General features: G+C 41.6%; 1 pseudogene; it reads left to right on the plus strand.

Moving 5' to 3' along the window:
* Positions 1-244: 244 nt before the first annotated feature.
* Positions 245-26,326, plus strand: part of LOC149243881 (lipase-like PAD4) — a 48,080-nt pseudogene continuing 21,998 nt past the window's right edge.

The raw sequence follows: 26,326 nt of genomic DNA on the forward strand, positions 1-26,326 counted from the left end.
CGCCGAATTTAAGCTTGACAAGATTTCCAGAAATCACAACATTCATGCACACAGCCTGGCCACATTTGCAAGTACATGTAAACTCCCTTTTGACCCACACCATCATTTCACAGCCGAAATAAAACATAGGCCCACCATCCCAAATAACATCAGAGATTGGAAAGTATTCGAGAATGATGCCCAGATCAATAATTTCCTTACCCTTGCGCACAAATTTTCGAATATTCACATTGACACGGATGCCATGACAGATTCTGAACAGCAGAAAAATGAAGGTCAGCAAGCTCTAGATACTGCAACAGCCAAACTGATCCTGAAGCCAACCATTTTTGACAATGAAAACATCAAACAGCTGAAACAAACACAGGCAGAAGAAACAGACAAAACAGAGGTAGAAATCATTGACCTAAAGGATAATTTTTTGCCTGCTGGACTAACTCCGCTAGAAGACATTTTTGATTCTAATGACGTTCCCAGAAAACCAAAATTGCAACAAATAAACATGGAAATTGAAGAACACAATATTGGGACACCAGAGAATCCAAAAATGATCAAACTGTCCAAAAATCTGCCACTTGACCAAAAGCCCAAGTACATTGACTTATTCAAAGAGTTCCAAGATGTATTTGCTTGGAGCTATGAGGATTTGAAGTCCTATGATACATCAGTGATTCAGCACACAATCCCATTGAAGCCCAATCAGAAGCCCTTCAAACAGAAATTGAGAAGAATCAACCCCGTGCTACTTCCCCCGATTGAAAAAGAAGTAAAAAGGATGTGGGAAGCAGGCATAATAGCCCCTATCAGATTCTCTGAGTGGGTGTCCAATCTCGTTCCCACAAGAAAAAAGATAGGTGAGATCAGACTTTGTGTAGACCTCAGAAACTTAAACCAAGTCTCCTTAAAAGACCACTATCCTTTGCCTAAAATGGACCACATATTGCAGAGAGTAGTGGGATCATCTAGAATCTCTTTACTAGATGGATTTTCAGGTTTTAACCAGATACTTGTTCACCCAGATGACCAAGACAAAACAGCTTTTACCACACCCTGGGGGACATTTAAATATGTAAAGATGCCATTTGGACTTAAAAACGCAGGTGCTACTTTTCAACGAGCAATGGATATTGCTTTCACCAAAGAAATACATGACTTCCTGGTTGTGTACCTTGATGATTTAACCCCATTTTCCAAATCTGATGAAGAACATCTCAAGCACCTCAGGCAAATTTTCATGACATGCAGAAAATATGGTATTTCCTTGAATCCTAAGAAGTCCTTATTCGGCCTTGAAGAAGGAAAATTACTTGGCCACATCATATCAAAAGATGGGATCAGAATTGACCCTGAGAGAATACAAGCCATCCTCCAAATTCCATACCCCAGAAACATAAAAGAGCTACAAGCATTCCTTGGGAAAATCAACTTTTTGAGGAGATTCATCCCAAATCTGGCTGAATTAATAAGACTGTTAAGCAACATGTTAAAGAAAGATGCCAAGGTAAGATGGTCCCTGGAAGCTAAGCAAGCATTTGAGAGTATCAAATCTGCCTTAACTCAAACCCCTGTCCTAACTAGTCCACAGTTCGATAAAGATTTTATCATATTTTCGTTTGCATCCGAGCATACGATAGCTGCTGTCCTGCTGCAGAAGGATGAACAGGGAGCTGAAAAGCCAATTGCTTTTTTCAGCCGAGCCTTAAGAGACGCCCCATTGAAGTACCCGATAATGGAAAAACAGGCCTACGCACTTGTCAAGGCCATCAAGGATTTTAGAGTGTACATACTGTATTCACACGTGATTGCCTACGTCCCACATGCTGCTGTAAAAGACATACTGACTCAAGACGGATTAGAAGGCAAAAGAGGAAAGTGGATCGCAAGTATCCTCGAATACGATATTGAAATAAAACCAACCAAGCTGATAAAGGGACAAGGCTTAGCTAAACTAATGTCCGAAACAAATTTTCAAGCCTTAGATATTAACCAGCTGGACAATGAACCGGAGCTGGCGACTCCACAGATCAATGAAATATTTCTGCAATGCCCCTGGTACACTGATATTTGCTATGTATTGTTAAACCTGTGTGCTCCCCCAGGATTGTCCGGGACAAAGAAAAGGTTTTTGAAAATGAAGGCTTTGAGATTTTGTGTGATCGATGGTGCATTATTTTGGAGAAATCATGAAGGTATATTGTTAAATTGTTTAACCATGCATGAAACTAACAATGTCATGAAAGAATTCCATGCAGGTGATTGTGGAGGACATTTCTACTGGAAGTCCACAGTAGACAAAATCTTGAGGGCTGGTTTCCACTGGCCCACTCTTTTTGCAGATGTTAAAAAGTTCTCCATGTCGTGCCACAAATGCCAAATTTTTGAAGGCAAGAGAAAATTGTTGCCCATGCCCCTTAAACCCATCTCCACCGAAAAACCTTTCCAACAATGGGGTCTTGACTTCATTGGAGAAATCCATCCCTCTTCCTCAGGCCAGCACAAATGGATCCTAACAGCCACCGATTATTTCACCAAGTGGGTTGAAGCCATTCCCTGTAGAAAAGCCAATGATACCATCATTATCCAATTCCTTGAATGCAACATCCTTTCCAGATTTGGCTGCCCTGAGAAAATCATCACTGACAATGCCGCTGCCTTTAAGTCCAAAAAGATGATCACATTCTGTCACAAGTTTCATATCACCCTGGGCCACTCTACAGCATATTACCCTCAAGGCAATGGATTGGCCGAATCATCTAACAAGAGCCTCATCAACATCATAAAGAAAATGCTAGAAGAAAACAAGAAAAACTGGCACAAAAAGCTAGTGAATGCCCTATGGGCAGACAGACTTTCAAACAAAAGATCAATTGGAATGAGCCCTTATGAGCTGGTATATGGCATGGAGGCTAGATTCCCTTCATCCCTGGGCATTCCCACCATCAAGCTGTTACAAGAGATTCAGGCTGAACCAAATGACATTCAAAGAAGAATTAATCAGACAATTCATCTTCAGCAAACCAGAGAACAAGTCTATGACAGAGCACAAATCTTACAAGAAAAGCTCAAAAAGATGTTTGATAAGAGGGCTAAAGCTGAAAATTTCGGTATCGGTGACAAAGTTTTCAAGTGGGACTCAAGAAGAGAAGACAAGGGCAAGCATGCAGAGTTTGATTTCCTATGGAAAGGCCCATTTATTATTTCTGTTGTCCAGGGAAATAACACCTATTTTCTCAAATCTATGGAAGACAGCATTGTTGAAGAGGGCCTTGTGAACGGCAGGATGTTGAAACATTATCACGATCCTTGTTGTTAAAACAATGCAAGTTCTGTAAATATCTTTGTACAGTTATATTGTGTATATATGAGCACTATTTTTAATTCCTTTTGATAAGTAGGCCGATTATTGAAGGAACAGCAGTAAATTCATGGAGACACAACCAGTGCTAATTGTCCAGTTTTTTAAAAGACTTATCTCTGTATGAATCTCACCAAGGCAGCAAGAGTAACAATGTCTTAACAGCAATTCAGGCCGAAGAGAAGCTATTTTGCACTTACCATTTTTCAGGCAAAAAAAAAAAAAAAAAAAAAGATATCAATTTGCAATCCCTGTTTTCAAAGATATATTCTCAGGCAGCATTGTACATAATAATCCAGCGTGCAGAAGAAAGCAGGCGTCACTGAGCAGTTCACAAAGATTCACTTGAGGAGAAGATTGTCTTGTCACAAAGTTTCATATTTCTAACAGCCAGAGAAAAGAAGTTTTTCAGTTACGATGACAATAGAGATCAAGGCAGTCTGACCTGTTGTTCTTGACTTTTCACAAGGAAAAGCCATCCCCAAGTGGAGCCACTATTAGCCTCATGTTGCAATAGGTTTCATATTTCATGATTGACATTTTTACATGCCAAATATGTCATCTTTCTTGCACAAAGGTTCCATATTTCCCGAGAAGAAAACCAGAGAAGAAGTAATAAAGTGTAACAATTCAAATGTCACTGCTGTGATTCCATTTTTGAGGAGTTGTCTCAGTTTTGAAGAGTTCCTCATTTTGGGAGGTCCAGACAGTCTAATCTTGGCCTCCCTAGGTTTCAATTTTCTGTTTTAGAATATAGAGAATGAAATCTGTCCAAACAGTTTAATCTTGGAAAATTTATAGATAGGTAGAGAATCAAAGGGACCCAACTGCTTAATCTGGGCCCTGGCAGAAATAAGTGCAGATCTAGATAGGAAAATTCAAAAGAAAAATTGTGAATCTGGGTCTGCAAGTCTAAGTGCACCCACAACAAAAAGAAGAAAAAATGTTAGGACAGTAGGTTGGGTAGGTAGCTGTTCAGCGGTAGAGTGATGACTTGTGATCGATTTTGTACTTCACAATGTCTTTTCTTTTCAAGATCACAGTTATCAGGCAGTTTTGCAGTTTCATGAAAGTACTTAAGATGGAATTCATTAACATCCCCTTCTTCTCATTTCCCCCAAAGTCACTTACTAACATCCCCCAAGAGGTCAAGATCTGCTTGAGCCTCTCAGTTTCATCATTTCCATGGCATTTGCCTTGGTGAGGATCTCCTTCACTCAAGGACTGCTCACTCATCATCTGTGAGTCTTCTTTTCCCCAAAATGGCCTAAGGTCTCATACCTTAGCGCCCTCTTTTCATCTCCATATTAACTTCTAACTTTATTATATAGCTCCCTAACAATTTTCCCGTTCCCCTATTAAAAACATGTATATAAATCCCCCTATGTAAATACCCCTCCCTGGCAATATAGCCATATTCTTTATAAGTCCGGGAAATCTCAGTCTATCTGGGACTGTTTTTAGCCCATCCGAGTCATTAAGGAGCTAGTTTGACATTTGGTCAGCTAGTAACCTCTACCTTAGCCCAAAAACCCATGTTTTAACCTTTCCCCTTGTAATATTTCACCCTAACGCTGTAAAAAACCTACATCTCGCCCCCAAACCAAAGTTCTGTGCATAAGTATTAACCCGCGCATTTTTGAAACTCCATAACCCACTTTCCCGAAGTCTAAACCCCGCGCGCATTATTAAAAAAGGCATATTCTGCGTATATACCCCGCACTTAACCCGCCGTCCCTTCGCGTCCGCCGCCAACCGTCCGATCCACAGCCCCGCAGATGGACGGTGGGCGGGCCGCCCCATCCCCGAACCGCCCGGCCTTTAGCGTCCGGGAGATGGGCGGTATTACTGCCGTACTCCCGCCACGCGTCAGGTGTTGGGCTGTGGCAGAGCCCCTCCCTCCAAAACCGCCTTTGCCCATAAGCGGTACGCCATATATTGCTTACTGCCCTGCCCAATGACGTCATACTCCACGTCACCCCTTACGCAGTCATGCCCACGTCACTCCCCTGCACAGTCACCCGATGAGTCACCTGCCACGTGTCCCTGACACCGTACCTGCCACGTCATCGTCCGTACATGATGACATCATGCTGATGTCATCCCGCCATGCCGCCCTGCTGACGTCACCCGTCGTACAATACTGACGTCATGCTGACATCATCAGCGCTTTTTTGGGCGCAGAGGTGCAAAAGTTGCACTTCGGAGCCCCGGAATCGAATTCTGAGGCAGTTTTTGATGAGTGATTTGAGCCTAGCGCAAATCACAAATCGCTCATCACAGGATTTTTTGGGCCAAATTGGAGAATCTTCAGGGAATCTTTAGGGAATCTTCTCACCCTGCGGCCCCAGGAAGCCCGAAAAGGCGCAAAAATGATCCGTTTTCTTCATAGAGCACACCAAAAGGAGCAGAAGATCATTTCAGAAGATACAGAGGTTGAACAACGGCCATTCATTAGTGATTAGACCCGCAGGACGCCAGATCAGCAGTCCAGATTTTGTCAAAGAGTATCAGAAAAGGAAAAAACACCAAAGAGTATCAGCCGAAGATATTTTAGTGGCTCGAAGCAGCTAAGAATTAATGAGCCCCCTAGAAAATCAAATCAAGCAGCTGAAGTCCATTCCTGCACTCAAATCACAGCTTAAACTTTAAATGCAAGCAAACATCGAGGAGCAGGAACCCATACATATTTACTTCAGAGGACACTACAGCAAGCCATCAAGGACCGCATCATTTATTTAGTTCTGATACAGCGACCCTCAGCGCTGCTCAAGAGATTTTTTGCATTTAATTCCAGATAGAGTTAGGTCAAGTAGTCATTTTTATGACCTAATTAGGTCAAGATGTAATAAAGGAACTCTGCAGAAAGTTTTACCCTATATATACCACCCTCTGTATAGTTTTAAGGGTTGGTCAATTGAGAATTTCATTAGAGACTCGCATTGTATACCTGAGTTTTTCCATAATCAAAGATTGTTGAAAGCTTGGAGAGCAAACTGTCTGTTGATAATCAATGTTTTGAAGATATGAAGATGGAATTCTTGTGCTACAGCTTGAAACAATAAGTGCATCTTACCTATGTTTGTTGTTTATCGCCATCTAAATAGCAGAAATATAGAATAGCCTAGAATTAGTTTAAATACTCTCTATGCTCAATTTCTGATGTTTCTCTGTGTTTTCATCTCAATAAATTTGTTATGAATATGAATTCCTCCTGGCTCATGTTTACCCCAATTTACCTGTGTTTGCCAATTATCTAGGGATTCTTAACAGCCCCTAGGTATCGCTGTGTTACCTCCTCTGTTAAGTCAACTGAGAGATTCTTAACTGCCTCTCATCACTTAGCATCTCTTTCCATCCATAAAACCTGAGAAATTGTTTCAAATGCAGCTATCTTGCTCCATTTTCCCTCACTATTATTAAGGAAACTTAACAGCATTCATCTCCTCGACTCCACGCCCAATGGTTCGAAACCCTTAGATTGTGCACTTCCTCTCTACCTGAAAAATCAATTTTCCCACCAAAACAAAACAAAGAACCCCCTGAACCCAAGACATAGCCTAAAATCCTTTCAAACAAAGTTAAAACTAAAAGAGAGAGCCCTCTCTGACTGTAGGTTGGCTAGAACCTGCAGTCCAAAGTTGGTTTGTGGTTACCTCGGTCGTATCCCTTTTTAACCTTCGGGGACAACCTGAGTGATAACAGTGTCGTTATGTGTTCAAGAGGTCACTGCAAATAAAACATTCATCTGCAAAATACCTGTCATCCATCTTGACCATCCCTGAGTCAGTCCTTACAGCTACATTTCTTCAACTTGATTTATGATTTCGTGTTGTGGGCTTGCCTACGCTGGATCGCTTTCTATCGACATCAGCACATTATCTAGAAAGATGATCTAGAAATCATCAGTACCTTGAAATCCGCATGCATCAATGGCAGGTTTCTCGCCTCCAACGATAGTTTACATCATTGACTTTCGATCGAAGGATTCTGTGACATGTTCGACATCAACACATTCATTCACATCTCATGGATTGTACTGGGTACTTTGAGAACCATTGACATCACTAGTGTTCTCTCTCACACTTGTTAACAGTTTACATCATTGACTGGTAATCAAGTGGTTTCTACCATGTTCAACATCAACTCATTTATTCGCATGGATAGAATCGTACTATTTCGGGAAGTAGAAATGAAGACCCTGGATCTAGTTTCCGCCATCCAAGCTGCGAGGAGTTTTGTATTCATTATATAGTAGACTAATTATAAACAGATGGTTGCGTCCATACTGTGTCTACATGAGTCTATGATTATGATGTATTGCGAAATCATTCCTATATCAGAGCAGTAGTTAGTTTGTTAGTTAAAGTTTTTGATCTGAGTATGGGAATGCCTACCTCAGCGATGATATGATCTCATACATGTATTTTGTGTTGAATATTTGCAAGTTCCGACTGGGCTCTCCACAAGATAATCCTTGAAATGATAAAGTACTTCACCCTTCCTAGATGATATGAAACCCTAATCTACTACAAGCTTCGCACTTTAGGGGGCAATCTGTTACACTAAAATTTGTCACCATGACTATTTGCAGTCAGTATGGCTCCATCAATAGTCATACTATCCTCCTTGGCAAGTCTTATACCTTTGCTCCTCATGTCAAACTCCAAGAAAGAGAGAAAGTCCTTAAAAATCTATATAACTCTAGTTACGCAGTTTCTCTTATCCTTACCTGCATGTACGCACCTCAAGTTCATAACACCTGTGTACTTGTACGCTCTGTCTGTAAAGGGGTGGGTGCGTACTCCTGTAAAGGTCAAAAGGCGCAAGTTTTACTCCAAAAAAGTTACTTGTGGTCGATTCTAGAGCATTCTAGAAGATGGTTTGACGTGGATTGAGCGCCTCCAGATGGTTCATGCATCCCAATGAAAGAGGAACTTATCCCATGAAGAGGGGAGCTATCCCATTGAAAGAGGGGCTTATCCCATTCATGGTGGACCTGATTAACTTCCTCCAAAGCACTATAAGTACAGGCATTAGGCCAAAGGGATGGGAGGTTGAAAGCTGAACATTCCTAAGGGTAGATGCTGCTGAAATTAGGACTCCCTTTTAGAGCTTGAGAAGAGAGATTCCAATCCTTTCTTAGCTTCATTTGGAAGTGGGTGAGCTGATCAAAGTAAAGGAGAACTCTTGTTGGACCCTGGGAGGGACCTGCACAACACCAAGGCACTGGTTGTAATGGTTTCTTTTGTTTCCAATTAATACAATTAAGTTCATTTTTCTCAACAAGTTGTTATATATAATTTGTTTCATAAACTCCTGGTCTTTATGATGAATATGTTTTATTATATGAGTTATTCAGGTGCTATGTAATCGTTTGCTTGTTAGTGAATGCAGGCTTCAAGGAGAAGGAGCTCATCTGGATCAGAGAGGCTGGACTACAACAAACAAGCGTTGGACTAGAGGTAAGCCTTAAACACCTGGTTGCTTTTATTTTAAATGCATATTTAGGGAAAGATAGTGCTTGATTGTTTTGTTTGTCACTAGAAAGCCTTAGCTTCTAGGGAGGTCGGTTTTGTCCGCAAAATTGACTCTTTCCACATGACACCCGTCGTTCGCGGAGGCTTACGAGTCAACCGTCTTTGTCTCCGGAATCGAAACCAGTACGGACAAAGCGAACTCGTTTAACAGGTTCCAAATCTCCTGTCAAAGTTAGAACAAGTGTTCCAACGACATCAGAGACTCCGGTTACTCCAAACATTTCTGGAATCCCTGCCTCTACAGAAGAAGTTCAACAGCCACAGAAGGACAGTGGTACTGATACTAGTTTGAGAATAAACACTTATGTTACTGAACCAGTTCCATCTACAACCAGTTCGGAGAGTCTTACTCTTCAAACATCTGTCGCTGCTGATTTCACACCTTCTTCGACACCAGAAATATTTTACGTACCTGACGGTCTTCCCCTTCCACCTGGTCTGATTGCAATAGAAGAAATTGTAGAAGATCCTCAAACAAGTACTCCAACGCACTTTGGGGTCGGGATCACTCTATATCCTTCGACATCAGAAGTTAGTCTACCACCAGCGGAAGTTCCTGTAGAATCGCTAGGTAATCTTTTGGATAGACTACAAATGTCTGAACAACCGTCAACATCTAGGATTGTGTCATCTAACACAGCGACGGCAGAACTCCCTGCTATCACTCCGACAATGTTCGACGGCATACCATCCGTCCCGACTAGCTCTCAACCGCTAGAAGGAGCCCACTCAGGGGCTATTTCAACAGCCTGGTCCGTTCCTGTTTGTTCATCCGGAATAATATCCGGAAACTCTTATGTTCAGTCTCAACAAATTGATCCATTTGGAGGTCAATTTGGGCTGTCCGGTCCCCAAGGGCAAACAATTCTCTTGAGTTCTGGATTACCACCGTATGGGGGGCAGTATGCCCTTTCATTATCCCCTCCGGGAGGATATCCATACGGGAGTTCACAACAGCATTTAGGTTATACTGGAATTACCTCAAGTGGTTGGGTACCTATACTACCTCAACAACCAAGAGTTGTGTATTCGATGCAACAATGCGTACCTATGTCGAACATCCCGACTACGCCAGCTATTGTGACGGTGTCGCAAGTTCAAGCGCTGCTTGTTGTATGCCAACCTCAGGTTTCTCAGGTTGTAATGCAATAGCCCCTTGACCTTGCGACTCAACCACAATCGCCGACTAGTGAGGTGACACAGGTCCACACGGGTACAATTACCCCTCACCTTGGTCAAACGGTTAGTATCGGGCAACAGCACATGGCCTCGCAACCATGGCTGGTGCAATACCAACAACCGCAATTCCAACAAGTATACCAAGGTTCTGAGCAGCAAATATTTGCAAACAGTGGATAGCCGTACATTCAAAACGGTCAAAATCAACCATTTTACAATGGTCAAGTCCACCAACCTTACCAAACATACCAGCACCAAATGCATTACGCCGGTATGCAAAGACCAACTGCTCAGGCGATTCCATCGTATCCTGGGTATGCTTCACCTAACCTGAATCAACAGTTACCATTCATGGCAACTTTAGAGTTACCTGATTTAAACCGGTTAACAAATGATCCATTTGCTTACGCCCCTTGGTGGCCAGCGATTCCGCATAAACTTCCATCAGATATTCCTAAATTTAATGGAAATTCGGGTGAAGATCCATCGAATCACGTGATGACCTTTCATCTATGGTGTTCATCAAACACCCTAAATGATGATTCGATAAGACTTCGCCTCTTTCAGAGGACGTTAACGGGTCCAGAGGAAAAATGGTACATTGAATTCCTAGAGCTTCGTTCGACAACTTCAGTACCTTAGCCACAACCTTTTTAACCCATTTTAAATTACCAATAAGGTACGAAACGGGAACATAACTTCTTACCAAATTCAAACAGACTACGGCCACTCACATATCTGATCATATACATGAGTGGCGACGTCGTCGTAGGATGGTAAAAACGTACGTCCCCGATCAGCTTTTGGCTGAATGGTTTATCAAGTCATTACTGCCTTCCATCACAGAAGATGTGGCAAAGGGGGGAGTCGTAACGGAAGAGCAAGTGATCGCTCGTGCACAATATCTGGACGTGATTTACACTCAGTCCGGCACACTCTACGACAAAATACCTGACGCCCCTAGACCGGAATTCTCAATTCCTCCTCCTCCTAAATCAAACAATGACTCTCATGCCGACGATGGCGTGATTGGCATGATAGACACGAAATCGACAAAGGCTACATCCAAAAAGACCCGTAAGATTTCAGGTCAAAATGCAAAAGACGAACTTCTTGCTTCGGAAGTAAATGTCGTATCGACAGATAAGGGCAAAGAAACCAAACAACCAGGAAGCAAGAAGAAAGGCAAACGGAAGAAGAAGAAACAGGATGAATCATCACCTGAAAAATCTTCTTCAAACCCTCCTAGAAATAGGAAACCAAGAACTCCATGCTATATATGCGATGAGGATCACTGGACCTCAGAATGTCCGCACAGAGCTGAGCTTAAGAAATTCTTCTAGAATTCGAAAAAGTCAGCAGTGTTAACTGATCCGTTTCCAAATCCAGGAACGAATCTGGTTGAAAGTGAAAATGCTTCCCCGTCTCAAGTGCTAATGTTGTCGATTTCAAAATAGCAAAATGATGCTTTGATATCGACAAGGAACAAATATTATGGGAATCCGCAACTGTCGAACAACAAGGATAAAGATCAACCAAGTAGTTCGACAACAAATTCGACAGAAGTTGTACCACCCACCATCCCTGAATTGACGATAAAACCACCGAAGGGAGTAGTACACAAGTCGACATTTAATCCCCGCGCTAGAGCGGCACAACATTATAACATAGTGGAATATTTGGCCCAATCGCCATCCGCTATGTCGACTCTTGAAGTACTACAAAACTGCCCATCCCAAAGGCAGGCTTTATTATCGGCCATTGGTGGGATTGATCCAAAGGATTCCAATCTTGTATCCTTCGACCATAAAGGATACGATCCTCAGTTACCGGCTCAGCTAACTTTCCTTGTTCAAGTGAAAGCCCTCAACAAAACTGTTCATCGAACAATTATTGATGAGGGGGCATCTACATGTATTATGTCGATGAGTTGCTGGAAAACTTTAGGATCTCCAACCTTGTCGCGGTCTGCGAAGTCATTAAAAGCATTCGACGGAAGGACATATACCCCATATGGTATCCTAAATAACTTGAAAGTTGAACTAGGAGGGAAAACAGTAGAAATAGATGTTGAAGTCATCGATGGGAATCTTGATTACAACATCCTACTGGGACGACCATGGATATATGCCATGGCAGCTGTTGTGTCGACCTATTTTAGAAAGATTGCATTTCCCTTTCAAGGAGGGATTACAATCGTCGATCAACAAAATTTCCTCCCCAATGGTTCTCAAGTTACAGGAAGCATTCCCATGATCCATGGAAGCCCCCATTCACTTCAGAATATCGGAGTAGGTCTACTAAAATATCCTATACTAATGGGAACTTTCGCTCTTCCACCTCCAATCAATCTGGCGGAAGTAGCGTCGATAGGAACCTACAACATGATATCTTCTATAAAGATCTCAGAAAACAATATCAACATGGATCATGCAATGGTTTTGTCCCCGAGCCCAATGGAAATATTATAGCAATCAATGTTTCTAGCATGGGGGGCAAATCCAAATCAACGCTCATCAAGCGTTTGGATAGATAGGTCTAGAGAATATGGTACTCCTTCAGATCCTTGGTCGCGAGTGCATGTCACCGACGAAGGAATTCTCCAAGCTATGGTAATTGAAGGAGCACCATGGAATGATTCCCACCATCGTTCTCTTCTTCCGGATTGTGAAGAAGATACTCAAGGTGACCTTTACCATCCTTCAGTAGTTGATTTTCTATCAAATACTGTAAATACAGTGGATTTCGAGCGAAACTTGTCCAACATTGAAGAGACTATAGCCATAAATATCTCAACCAAAACAGATGTTGTAGAGAATATTTATGTCGGCAAATGTTGTTCTCCTTCAGAACTTGAAAAATATAACGCTCTTTTTTGCGAATTCAGAGATGTCTTTGCTTGGTCATATAGTGAAATGCCAAGCATCGACTCGAGTATCGTTGAACACGAAATTAAGATGTATCCAGATGTCAAACCAGTACGACAACGACTAAGGCAGGTGCACCCCAAGAAATCCGTTGCCATTAAGGCAGAAGTTGAAAAACTTCTCCATGCTGGTTTCATCTACCCGATTCCTCTAACCGATTGGGTATCGAATATTGTCCCTGTTATGAAAAAATAGGGGACAATTAGAGTGTGCATTGATTATAGGGATGTAAATCAAGCTTGTCCAAAAGACAACTACCCTACACCCTTCATTAACCAGATAATTGATAAATGCGCCGGATGCGAAATCTTTTCATTCATGGATGGATTCTCTGGGTATAATCAAATAAATATCCACCCACAGGACCAGTCAAAGACTGCATTTATTTGTCCATGGGGAACATTCGCATATCGAAAATTACCCTTTGGTTTAAAGAATGCAGGGGCGACGTTTCAGAGGGAAATGAATTATGCCTTCCATGACATCAAAAAAATCGTTCAACCGTACCTTGACGACCTTACGGCTCATTCGCGAAAGTGGACTGATCATCCGTAGCATTTAAGAGTGATATTTATACGTTGCCGTCACTACAAGATACGGCTCAATCCGCACAAATGTGTATTTTGCGTCAGTTCTGGTCGTTTACTTGGCTTTGTAGTCTCCAAGGATGGGATTCGTCTCGACCCGTGTAAGGTCCAGGCAATCATAAATTTGCCTCCACCTTCGAATTTGCTTCAGATTCAGAAACTCCAAGGGAAAGCAAACTTTCTGAGGAGGTTCATTCCAAATTACGTTGAACTTGCTAAAGGTTATACTCGTCTCTTGAAAAAGGAGGTACCCTTTGTCTGGGATCAGGTTGCGCAAGCTTCCTTTAATGCTTTAAAAGATTCCCTAATGAAAGCATCATTCATGTACGCCCCTGATTATCAAAGAGATTTTAACCTGTATCTGGCTACAGCAGATACGACCATCGCAATGGTTTTAGTTCAAGAAGTCGATGGAATTGAACATCCTATATATTATTTAAGTAAAAACTTAAATGATACAGAAAGTAAATATTCTTATGTTGAAAAACTAGTGCTTGCAGCTGTTCAAGCGATACAAAGATTTCGACACTATGTCCTCTTTCGGAAAACTACCATTCTGTCAAATTGCAACCCCATGACTTATATATTGTCGCGACAGTTGCTGGGGGGAAAATATTCAAAATGGATAGCAATCCTTCAAGAGTTTGATCTGGAATTTGTAAAATCCAAGTCAAAGAAAGCTCTAGTTTTCGCAGAATTATTATGCGATCTCCCATCGTCGTCCAACGATGAAACATCCGAAGAATCAATCGTGGATGAAAGTTTGTTTATGATATCTAAAAGCAATGAGTGGTATGGGGATATAATCATTTATCTCCAAACCCAAAAATTTAGCCCAAACACCTCCCACTCTGAACAAAAACGTATACGATACCAAGCAAAAGACTACATGATCGTTGGTGATACACTTTACCGTCTGTAGAGCTGTAACAAGGGTCTCTTTCACCTCTAGTTATGCCACATTAATAAGTCAATCCGAGAACGCTTTGTTATTGCAAAGAGTATCTCAATCCGAGGCTATTCGTCAGAGTAATGCTTAGTAGTACAGTGTTCAGAAAATACAAGAGTAAACGGATGCTAAACTATGACTAAATTGCTCTGAAAGAATAAAATCACACAAGGCAGCTTATCAGTCAAGGGTACGGAAGCGATAACCCATCCCTCTAGAAACTGATGGAAAGGAAATTAGAGAATGGACCATAGGTCTGGGAGCTAGGCAGCGATTGCTGAGGCTCACTACAGCCTTAGACCTTCTCTCACACCAAGACAGCAAATGCAAGTAAATGGAACGGCAGAAAGTAAAATGGAACAGCAAATCTGAAATGGAACAGCAGTAAATGGAACAGCAATAAATGGAACTAAGCCTCGCGAGTCTGAACTAAACTTGTTCTATTGAACCAAACTCACACTCTGTAATAAAATAAAAGTCTCCTCTCTTAAAGCAACTTTGATGGAATGTACTTTATGGAACAGCATTCACAAATGAATTATGGAACAGCAATCATCAACCATATATACACAACACGCTTAATATAGAAATCTGACAATTAAAGAGAATATGACTATGTTTCCAAATAGAATAACATTACTTCCGGATTCCAATAATTGAGATTTCAAATGAATCCAATACAACAATATTCAATATAGAAGCTCTGTAACAGAGACAGTTGGCTTAGATTGATAACATGCGATCAACTCTGAAAAGATTCACTCATACAATACAGAGTCACTACATAAATCTCTTGAAGAAACCATTAATGAATTAATCGTAACAGAGCATGGAATAACATATGAAAAACATGTCAGATTACCGAACTATAAAGATAAACAAACCACGCAGAAACCAAATTATAATGATACAAAAGCAAGTGTCCTTCGGAGCCAGGCCCTTAGCTTCCAACGGTACACCGCCTTAGATTACTGCAGACGCAGAGATGAAATAAACACCAAGTCTTTTATATTAATGCATCAACAAATGTACAACAAAACAAGTCTTAGTGAGAGTCGATGATCAAAGTTGAGTCTGAAATTCACAGTTACATATATAAAATTCCCTTTGCTTAACGATGCTGTTCCTTCTTATAAAAGTAACGGCGGAGGTATCTAGGTAGCAAAAATAAGCAAAACAGCGATCCCTTACTAAGCCGTTAATCCTTTACTTTTCTTTCCCTGTTCCGCCGAATCGATAACCCTTCTTTCTTTCCTGGGTCGTTCTGCTTCGATCTGTTCGATCTCGTTCGCATCTGGTTCCCTTCTAAAGGGACAGCAGTTATTCCTCCTTTGTCTTTTCCTTTCGAATGGCAGCTCTTCGTTTCCACCTTTTCCTGCATGCAAAAATAACAATTATCAACGATTAAGCTTTCCATACTAATTCTCACACATTCTATTAAAATTCTTTATTTCTTTAAGTTCATTATGCAGAAAGGGTTACAATTGTTAGTGAAAAGTCACTAAATTGTTTGTCAAAAACATACATTTCCAGTGCTCCACACACCCCCCTGCTTACCCTGTTTCATGCCCTCATGAAAAAATTATAGTTGACATGCAAGGCGGTAAGAGAATAGGCTGGAGAGGGAACCTCGTGTGGATGCCTACAACCGTGATGAGCAACTAGATCATCAAAGAACTGATTTGTTTGACCTTCAGGCATTTCATACAAGGCCTGATATCCGGGTGCAGGGTGCCAAATGATTGGACTACGAAATCGATACCCTAACCAGGATGGCCTTGCTTGCAAAATACGCTCGCCATAAAGGTTCAATCGGCTGGCAGCTAGCTCAAAATTTTCATATTTGAACGGTTCCCTGAGCTGGATGTTTGGGTTAGAAGTCTGGTATCGGAATTTTGCAGCATCGATGGCGAGGTCTTTAATAGTCAGAAAATATTCCATATTTTGTCGGATTAGGTCCTCGTGCATGGGTCCTAATGTCTCCATAACACTCGGGGTTCTCATAAGGTTCCTATGTGCTCTCCATAATAGCACTGGGTCTTTAGGCTCGGCTCTTACCCACAAGTCTAGGTTATTTTCCTGTCTCTGAAAAGTGTTATAAGCCCTGAGCCATTTTAGCTGATTAACCCCGAATGAAACGAAGGCTTGCAATTGTATGTCCCCAACAAAAGGGCCAGGATTTAAATCAGTTTCCTGGTCTAGCACGAGGTTATGCAAGTAAAATTCACATAATAATCTTTGAACCTTAATTCCATAATGCTTGCAACAATCTATGAAATCATTAACAGTATTGATTTGTATAGGGGCACCTGCCCTGACAGCTTTTATCTTTAATCGTAAATATCGTTCAAGCAAAAATAAAGCATAGTTTTTAGCAGGGGCCCTACAGGCCAGAACGTCATTATACAAAGAACACATAGTGTCCATCTGCCTAACAACAATATCTAATCGACGAGTTACCTTTGCAACCTTTTCTTGCTCCTTTTTCCAGCCTTCGAAGGCCTGGCTCTCGGACTGACTAATATCCCGAAGTTGTTGTTGCAACTCTTCATATTTCTCCCAGGGGACTGTTTGTTCCCTCAACTGTTCAGCTTCTTGTTGAGCTTGTTTCATCATCTTGTGCAAGGTTCTTGTTTTTGGCTCCTTTTTCCATAGGGCCGTAGAGGCCGGGAGTTTTACTTGAACCTTTTTGTTATACTGTTTGGAGTTCAGAACCCGGATCACCCCTAAGGGCAGTGTCTCTGTTTGGATCTCCTTATTATCCTTTTCTTTCTTAACACGAATGAAAGGTTGCTGTGGTTCCTCTGTTAATGGAACATCATCCTGTCCCTCTGCCCCAATTGGAACGGCAGTTTGTTCTTCATTATCAATTGGAACAGCAGTCTGTTCCTCACTGTCAATTGGAACAGCAGTCTGTTCTTCAGTGTCAATTGGAACAACAGTCTGTTCCTCAACATCATTTGGAATAGCAGTCTATTCTTCAGTGACAATTGGAACAGCAGTTTGTTCCTCAGCGTCATTTGGAACAGCAGTCTGTTCTTCAGTGTCAATTGGAACAGCAGCAGGTCTTCCAGCCGGGTTTTGACCAACAGGGCGACTATAAGTCCTTCGTCTTCTTGTTCTATGGGATTTTGCTGCAGTGGTCCTCTTTCTTTTCCTTGTGGTCCTTCGTATCCTCAGACTGGCTTTCAGAATCTGAATTTGCTGTCGGATCCGGGCTATAGTGTTCAACAGCCTCTGCTGTTTCCTCCTTAATTTCTTGATTTCCCTTGCCTCAGCAGAGGGTTTACGACTGGCCCTTAAATCTGCTTCTACTCTGTCTAGAATTTCTTCTGGTGCCTTGGGAACAGATTGTTCCCGGTTGGTGTCCCTTATTTCTTCCTCATGAACGGGCGGGTTTTCTTCTCCTTCCTTTTCTGCATGTGAATTCTCAGGTATGTCTTCCTCTGGAGGTCTATCGAGAGGACCTGCTGGGCTGGAGGGTTGGCCATATTCCCCCATATTGGCCAGGATTGCGGCCAATTCTTCTTCGCCCTCAAGGTCTCACAGCGGGCTGCTTTCTGGCTGTACTACTTCCTCCTCCCGATTGTCCTGCTCAGTGACTGCCTTGGAGTGTTTAGCTTCTGTTTCTGTTTCGGAGTGCACTTCTCCCTCCTCACCTCCTTCTCCAGCTTGCTCAGCCTCGCCCCCAGATTGTCCAGCATTTTCTTCGGAAGTTCCTCCTTCTGGTTCTGGAGGTTCGTCTATAATCTCAATTGGTTGGCTGGTGCTTTCCCGAATATTTTCCAGCCTCCCTCGTATTCGAGCTAGCCGGACTGATTTTCTTGGTTTCTTAGGTTGTTCAGGTGTACAAGCAACAGGTTTTTCTGCTATCACTTCTCTGCATTTTTCTGGTCGCTCCGGTGTACTTGAAGAATGCTTACGTTTTGGAGCAACACGTTTTCCTGCTGCCAATTCTCTGCGTTTCTCTGATCATTCTGGTGTGCTAGAGGAATGTTTAGGTTTTGGGGATGGTGCTGCCAATCCCCCCTCAATCGATGCAATGAGCTCCTCCCAGCTGCTCTGCTGTTGAGTGAGACTATGGCTCACTATCAATCGAATCAATCCATGGTGGCTAACAACTACTTCTACATGCTGTGCTGTTTTCAGGCTTCGGGCCGCATCATGCAATAGTGAATTTAAAAGTGCAGGTAGATTTACAGAACATTTTTCTTTCAAAACAGCTAAGAGTTTAAGATGACGTGGTCTTACCACGTCTTTCCTTCCTTCGCAAGTAATGTAGCTCTGTACTATCTTTGCTAGTTCGGTCCAGGGTTCTCCTAACGTTGCTGGCAGAACTCCCTTCCCCTTCACTGTCAAGCTTTGGCCTTCATCCTGAAAAATCTCCATAATATTTTGTAGTCTCTCTTTCCTCAGCGTCCATACAGGTCCGGTGGCTGGTAGTCCTGAGACTTCTGCAATTACATCGTTAGTGACCGCTATCCGCCTTTTTCTTACTATGGAGTAGTCCTCCTGCAAGTTTTGCAGAAATTCCACCGCCACTGTCTCGTTTGATTCTTGTAGGCGACTGAAATAATTCAGCCATCCAGCCTTTTCCAGGATCTCCTGGGCAGCAGCAGAGACTGTCAATTCCTGATGTTCGCTTCGGATTGCCTTTCCTCCCATGATTCCACTAAGGATTTCCAATGGGACAGCAACTGTCTGTGCTGTTTTGAGACGCAGAGAAGGTGATCGTCGCGAAAAAAACAGAGTATGCAACAAAAATGGATTGTGGATGGCAACTTTGCGTAAAATAGAATTATCATACCGTTAAACCATGCCATACCTTCGTACACTATCTACCCCGAATGGTGTGCTGACACGTAACTCGTGGAGTAATGAGATTACCTTCCCCCCCCCCCTGATAGGCCGCCCCAGCCGTCAAATAGAGGAGCAGCAGCCATCGTGTAACCAGTCATAAAGGAACAGCATATAAAATTACGCCATGTTTTAGATGGACAACGAAATACCGAAATCGAGGCAAAAAGGTGGATCGCGTTTTACATAAGAGCCTGCGTAATATGATGCGAGGCCGGAATCGTACGAAATCCCCAGAGGTCATTGTCAGTTCCATTGCCATGATTGGTGGTAATGAGTGTTCGTGCGATATGTTCATCGGGAAATAAAATATGAATTATTCAGAGGATAGAAGAGACAAAGAGGTATTAATATCATCCCTGTTGGTGTAACCATTATGACTTCGATACCATTAACAAAGCTCTACTGCCAACAGGTGTTCATAACCTTGGCAGAGTTGTTTATTTCACCCCCGGAACCATGATCCTTTGTGTGTATAAAAGTATTTTGTCAAAATGCAGGCCATTATCCTGGCTTGGTAACCAGGTAGCCATAATGCCATTCACAAGGAAGGTGCGAAACGTGGACAAGCCGGCTCGTGATGAGACCCCCTGTTCCAAGGTCTGTTTATTTAGTGTACCTTTTGGACCATATCCCTGGTGTGGTGGCCATACTGGGAATGCCACTTCGCTTCCAACCTGATGATCATGGTAGGCTGGCTCTTGATGAGACCCCCTATCCTGCATTTGACAATTAATAATCCATATTCATCATTTTTTTTCTCTTTGCAAAGCACTTTTTCTTATTTATTTACACATAAGGGTGGTTCAGCACTCCTTAAGAGTGGGAATGGTGGAAGAAGTCTTATCATCCCAACAGGAAGATATAAATCCTCTGTTCTTATTCCTGAGTAATAATCAGAAATTTTTTTTAGGGAAATCGCCATGATAAAGATAACCAACCAAAACAATGGGAATAAGTCAATGACAATGGAGATGAGAAGTAAGTATGTCCCTCCTCTTGTCCTCTTATCAATACTAGGCTCTATAAAGATAGCGATCTTATGATCTGCTGACTTCGGTATGTCGTAATTTATGTTCATTGCATAAGTGCATAGCTGTATCTTAAAGACTGGAGAGAACATGGGCGAAAAGCATCCTCAATATGAATCATCACAGAGAGCAAAAACATGGCTATGGTGTTCCTTTTGAAAAAAAAAGGAACAGCAGAGAAGAATCCATGCAAACAAATAGTTGAGATGTCGTTCTTTGAAAAAGAACAGCCGAAGATCATGAGTGCTGTCTCCTTTGAAAAAGGAACAGCAAAAACTCACAAATATTGTTCCTTTTGAAAAGGAACAGCAAAAACTCACAAATGTTGTTCCTTTTGAAAAGGAACAACAAAGACTCACAAATGTTGTTCCTTTTGAAAAGGAACAGCAAAAACCCAAAAATGCTGTTCCTTTTGAAAAGGAACAGCAAAAACTCACAAATGTTGTTCCTTTTGAAAAGGAACAACAAAAACTCACAAATGCTGTTCCTTTTGAAAAGGAACAGCAAAGACTCAGAAATGTTGTTCCTTTTGAAAAGGAACAGCAAAAACTCAGAAATGTTGTTCCTTTTGAAAAGGAACAGCAAAAACTCAGAAATGTTGTTCCTTTTGAAAAGGAACATCGAAAACTCACAAATGTTGTTCCTTTTGAAAAGGAACAACAAAAACTCACAAATGTTGTTCCTTTTGAAAAGGAACAGCAAAAACTTACAAATGTTATTCCTTTTGAAAATGAACAGCAAAAACTTACAAATGTTGTTCCTTTTGAAAAGGAACAGCAAAAACTCAGAAATGCTATTCCTTTTGAAAAGGAACAGCAAAAACTCAGAAATGTTGTTCCTTTTGAAAAAGGAACAGCAAAAACACGAAAACAAGCAAATGCTGTTCCTTTTGGAAAAGGAACAACAAAGACACGCTAAATGTAAAAAACAAAATTAAAAAAAGAAAGATCAAAGAAATGTTAAGAAAACGTATATACAAGAACTTATGTACAAGTCATAAAAAAAAATGCGTTCCTTACTGAATTATAGGTGAGGAAGATTTTACTTCCTCTCCTAAAATTTCCATGTCAGTGTCTTGACGTAGCTGCTGACAGAAGGATTCCCGAGTGAGTGGCCTGCGATAGAGACGAACTCGGTGGCCATTTACCTTGAATGCATATCCAGAACCATCGATCGTGATCAGAGTAAGGGTCCCATTATCATGTACTTTCTGGATTTCGTATGGCCCCAACCAACGAGTCTGCAGTTTCCCAGGGAAATCCTGAAACCGAGAGTCATATAACAGGGCCCAGTCTCCTTCGTGAAAGACTTTGTTCTTGATAAGTGCATCATGCCATTTAGCTCGCTGCTGTTGAATAAGTGTTGTATTCTGTAATGCAGAGAGCCTTATTTCGTCCAATTCGTTAATCTGTTGTAGTCGATTGATTTGTGCCTCACTTAAATCTAGGCCAACTTCCTGTGTAGTTCGTAGTGTTTGGATTTCGAATTCTATGGGGAAAATAGGTTGTTTCCCAAACACTAATTGATAGGGTGAATAACCAGTGGTACTTCTCCATGTGGTTCTATAAGCCCAGAGTGGTTCAGGTAGTCGGGCGGCCCAATCACGCCTATGTGAAGCAATAGTTTTTGTTAAAATTGATTCTATTACCTTATTGCTACTTTCTACTTGCCCATTCGCGTGCAGGTGATATGGGGTAGTAATTTTATGCTGGACGTGATAATTGTTAAGTGTTGCAGCTAATTTGTTTCCGGCAAATTGTGGTCCTCCATCTGTAATTATTTCTCTCGGAAGGCCATAACGTAAAAACAAATGAAACAGGAACTGTATTACCGAATCTTCTGTAGCTCTAGGCAATGCTTCGGCCTCAACCCATTTGGTGACATATTCTGTGGCTACCAAGATATATGTTCTCTGATTTGATGATGGGTTGATGGGTCCAACAAAATCAAGAGCCCGTCGTTCAAATGGTTCAATGACTAATTGTGGCCTCAGAGGCATTTCGTCGACTTGACCAGGTCGTCCTGCCCACTGGCAGCTGTCACAGGCTTGAACGAATTTCTTCGAATCCTTAAAAATTGTAGGCCAGTAGTATCCCGTCTACAATACTTTATGTGCTGTTCCTTTTTCAGCAAAGTGTCCCCCACATGGTCCGTCATGACAAGCTTTTAAGATGTCGAAAATTTCATCTTCTCGAATACATCTCCTAATTTGCATGTCCGCCCCTGTGTGGAACAAATAACCCTCGATCCACGAAAACCGAGTACTCTTCTGAACAATCTGCTTACATTCATTAGGGGTTAAGTGTTTTGGTAGCTTACCTACTGCAAGGTAATTGGCAACATCAGCATACCAGGGTGTTTGAACAGCAACAGCAAACAGGTGCTCATCCGGAAATTGATCTTCCACTGCTGCTGCCTCAATTGATTTCGGTATTCGTGAGAGAAAATCAGCTACAGGGTTTTCCTTGCCGGGTCTGTCCTTGATTGTGATATCGAACTCCTGCAATGAGATCAACCATCTCGTTATTCTAGCATTTGTAACAGGCTTATTCGCTAAATATTTGATAGAAGAATGATCTGTATATAAAACAACGGGATAGCCTGTAATATAATGTCTAAACTTATTGACAGCATGTATTACAGCGAGGAATTCTTTTTCGATGACAGTGTAATTTAATTCTGCAGGGGATAAATTTTTGCTGATATAATAAATAGCATAAGGTTTTTTATCCTCCTCCTACCCAAGGACTGCACCGATTGCTGTGTCTGAGGCATCAGATGAGATTTGGAATGGTAAATTCCAGTTTGTTCCTTGAAGGACTGGAGCTGTTGATACAAGCTTCTTTAATTCCTAGAAAGCGCAGTCGCATTTCTCTGTCCACATGAAATCAACATTACCAGTTAGTGCATATAGAGATGCAGCAATGTGTGAATAATGTTCTATAAATCGTCTATAATACCCAGAAAATCCAAGAAAGTTGCGTACCTTTGTCTGAGTAGTGGGGGTGGGGATAAGCAAAAGTATTTGAATTTTGGCCGGATCTACCTGAATGCCAGCTGCCGAGACAAAATGTCCTAGAATAAGCCCTTCAGTCATCATCATATAACATTTTTCGTGGCTTAAACAAAGCCTGGTAGCAATGCAACGCTGTAGGACTTTTTCTAGAGTGTCCAAAGCTGGATCAAAATCATCTCCATATGGTGTAAAGTCATCCATGTATACTTCAAGTCCATCATTTATTAAATCTGCAAAGATGCTAAGAATAGCCCTTTGGAATGTGGCAGGAGCATTACATAGGCCAAAGGGTAGAACTCTATAGGTGAACGTTCCCCAAGGACAAGTAAAGGTAGTTTTATCCTGGTCTTCAGGGGCAATCTGAATCTGATTGTATCCACTAAAGCCATCCAGGAAAGAAAAGAATTTCTTTCCTGCTAAAGTGTCCAATACTTGGTCTATGAATGGGAGGGGAAAATGGTATTTTTGTGTGGCTTGGTTTAACTCTCTATAATCCACGCAAATCCTTCATTTCCCATTCTTCTTGGGTACAACCACAAGTGGAGAGACCCACTTACTATCAGAAATAGGATAGATAAAATTAACATCTAAAAGCTTCTGAAGTTCTACTTTTACAACATCTTTTAGATGAGGGTTGAGTCTTCTTTGCGGTTGACGGACAGGTCTTGCATCTTTTTCTATATAAATATGGTGGGTGCACAATTGGGGGTCAATCCCTTTCATATCAAGGTAATCCCACGCAAATGCTTCTTGATGCTTCCGTAATAGATGGATGAGTTTTATTTCTTGTTCCGGTGTAAGGTTGGCATTGATGTTTAGAGTTTTTCCTGGTTCAATTTCCACTACTTTACTATTGGCAACAGAAGTCACAGGTATCGTTTGGTCATGTGTATCTTTCAAGAGATCTTCTTCTAGTTCGCTATCGAATGCAGCTTCTATCATGAAACACTGTGTATGAGGTCTAAATTCAGTTTGACTAATGAAGTTATTGATAGCATCATCTTCTGTTTGGTCTTTAAATTCTAGGGCCTTCTGTATAGTCAATGGTGATCTAATATTGTCAGTAAGGTATGATACAGGGTGCTGGTTAGTTTTTATCATTGTAAGACTTGGCTGTGCTGGAGGGTATAGAACTAGATTTTTAATATCTGGTCCTCTGGTTATGGTCATATTCCCCTGCTGGCAACCAATGTAAGCATCGGCGGTAGCAAGCCAAGGTCTACCTAAAATTAGCGGGTGTCCATCCAGTCCGGTTTTTGGATTAATTACCAGGAAATCAGTTGGATATTCCCAAGAATCTATAGAGACCATGACATCGTATAGAGTTCCTTCTGGTCAAACTACAGATCGGTCAGCCAATTCTAACAAAGTAGAAGTGGGTTCTACCGATGTAATACCGAGCTTTTGGCAAGTAGAATTTGTCAAAATATTAATTGCAGCTCCTAAATCAACTAAAGCATTAGTCAGAGTCTGACCATAGATTTGAACAGTTACGATTGGATTTCCTGGATCTTCATATTTAATGGGTGTTCCTGATAACAGGTCAGATAAAGTACCGACTACTTGGACTCTTGGGTTAGTGGTTACATTCCTCCTTGGTTTTTTTATGCACAATTCTTTTATAGTTTTTGCATATATAGGGATGTCTTGAATGGCTTGGAGGAAAGGAATTCTTATGTACAGGTTTTGTAGCTCTCCCAGAATGTCAAAGTCTGGATATTGTACAGGTCGTGGTATGACTAATCGTTCTAGGAAGGGAGGAGAGGGTGTATTCGATTGATGATGAGTCTGCTCCTTATTTGCACCCTCTTGTTGTAACGACTGTTCTATTGGTAACTGATCTTCAATGTGAACTATTTTATCTCCCTCTGTTTCTATTATACATCCAAATCTTAACTGAAAATCATTGCACTCCCTCAGTTCAGGTCCGATTTCTGATGATTCTATGATTTGGAGGGATTGGACCGGCCTATTATTAGGATTACGATTGGGTTGGGCTGGGAGTTGCGGTCTCAGATTAGACTGGGGATTTTGTTGCAAAGCTGGCAGAGTCGGTTGAGGGAGCGGAATAGTTCCTGTTGGTTGATATGTCGATCTTGGCCAATTTGTCTGCCAGGGTGAACCTTGTGAAGTAGGGGGGGTCCATTGTGGAGGATATGAGCTATTCTGCCAATATGGTGGGGCGCAAGGAAAATTCGGCCAACCAAATTGACTTGGTTGATTCATCCATGGATATGGAGAAGGAAACGGTTGTGATGACCAGTTCGGAAATGGGGGTTGAGATTGGTTTTGCCACATACTATATTGCTGAGCGTTATACTGTGGAGGCTGAAAAGAAGAAGTTGGGTCTGAAAACATACCCGATTGCCTTGGTTGCCATTGGCGACGCTGGTTAACGAAGTATGCTGATTCTGGCTCTTCTTCTGCTTCCTTATATACTGCCTTCAATCCAGGAAGTGAGGGGCAACTCTCAGTAAGGTGATCTTTTGTACAGATAGCACATGTTTGAACTACATCCAGTGGACATTCCTTGTGGCTATGTTTTCTTCTACATCGGGGGCAGAAGATCGCCAAATTCTGTTCTGCCTCTATCTGCTTCTGTTTAGCCTGCACAATATCAAGTTGTGTAGTCAATGTCCCCAGGATATCAGTTTTAAAATTTTCTAATAAATTTCCAAGTTCTACACGTGTTACTCCTTCTGTTGATATTTTGTTATCTCTGACAAACCGATCATATTCTGCTGGTTTTATCCTTGTGCTACCTCTCGAGCTCCTGATACATAAATCGATGATGTTAGCAAAATTTTCTTGATAAATATCCCCTTTTCCCATGATATTTAATGTTTCAATCCATTGTTCCTTCATGCCTCTAATCAATGTTGTTT

The sequence above is a fragment of the Pinus tabuliformis genome, chromosome 8 (assembly GCF_031772625.1).
Source record: "Pinus tabuliformis cultivar Carrire ecotype Pingquan chromosome 8, CPIR1, whole genome shotgun sequence".
NCBI lineage: Eukaryota > Viridiplantae > Streptophyta > Pinopsida > Pinales > Pinaceae > Pinus > Pinus tabuliformis.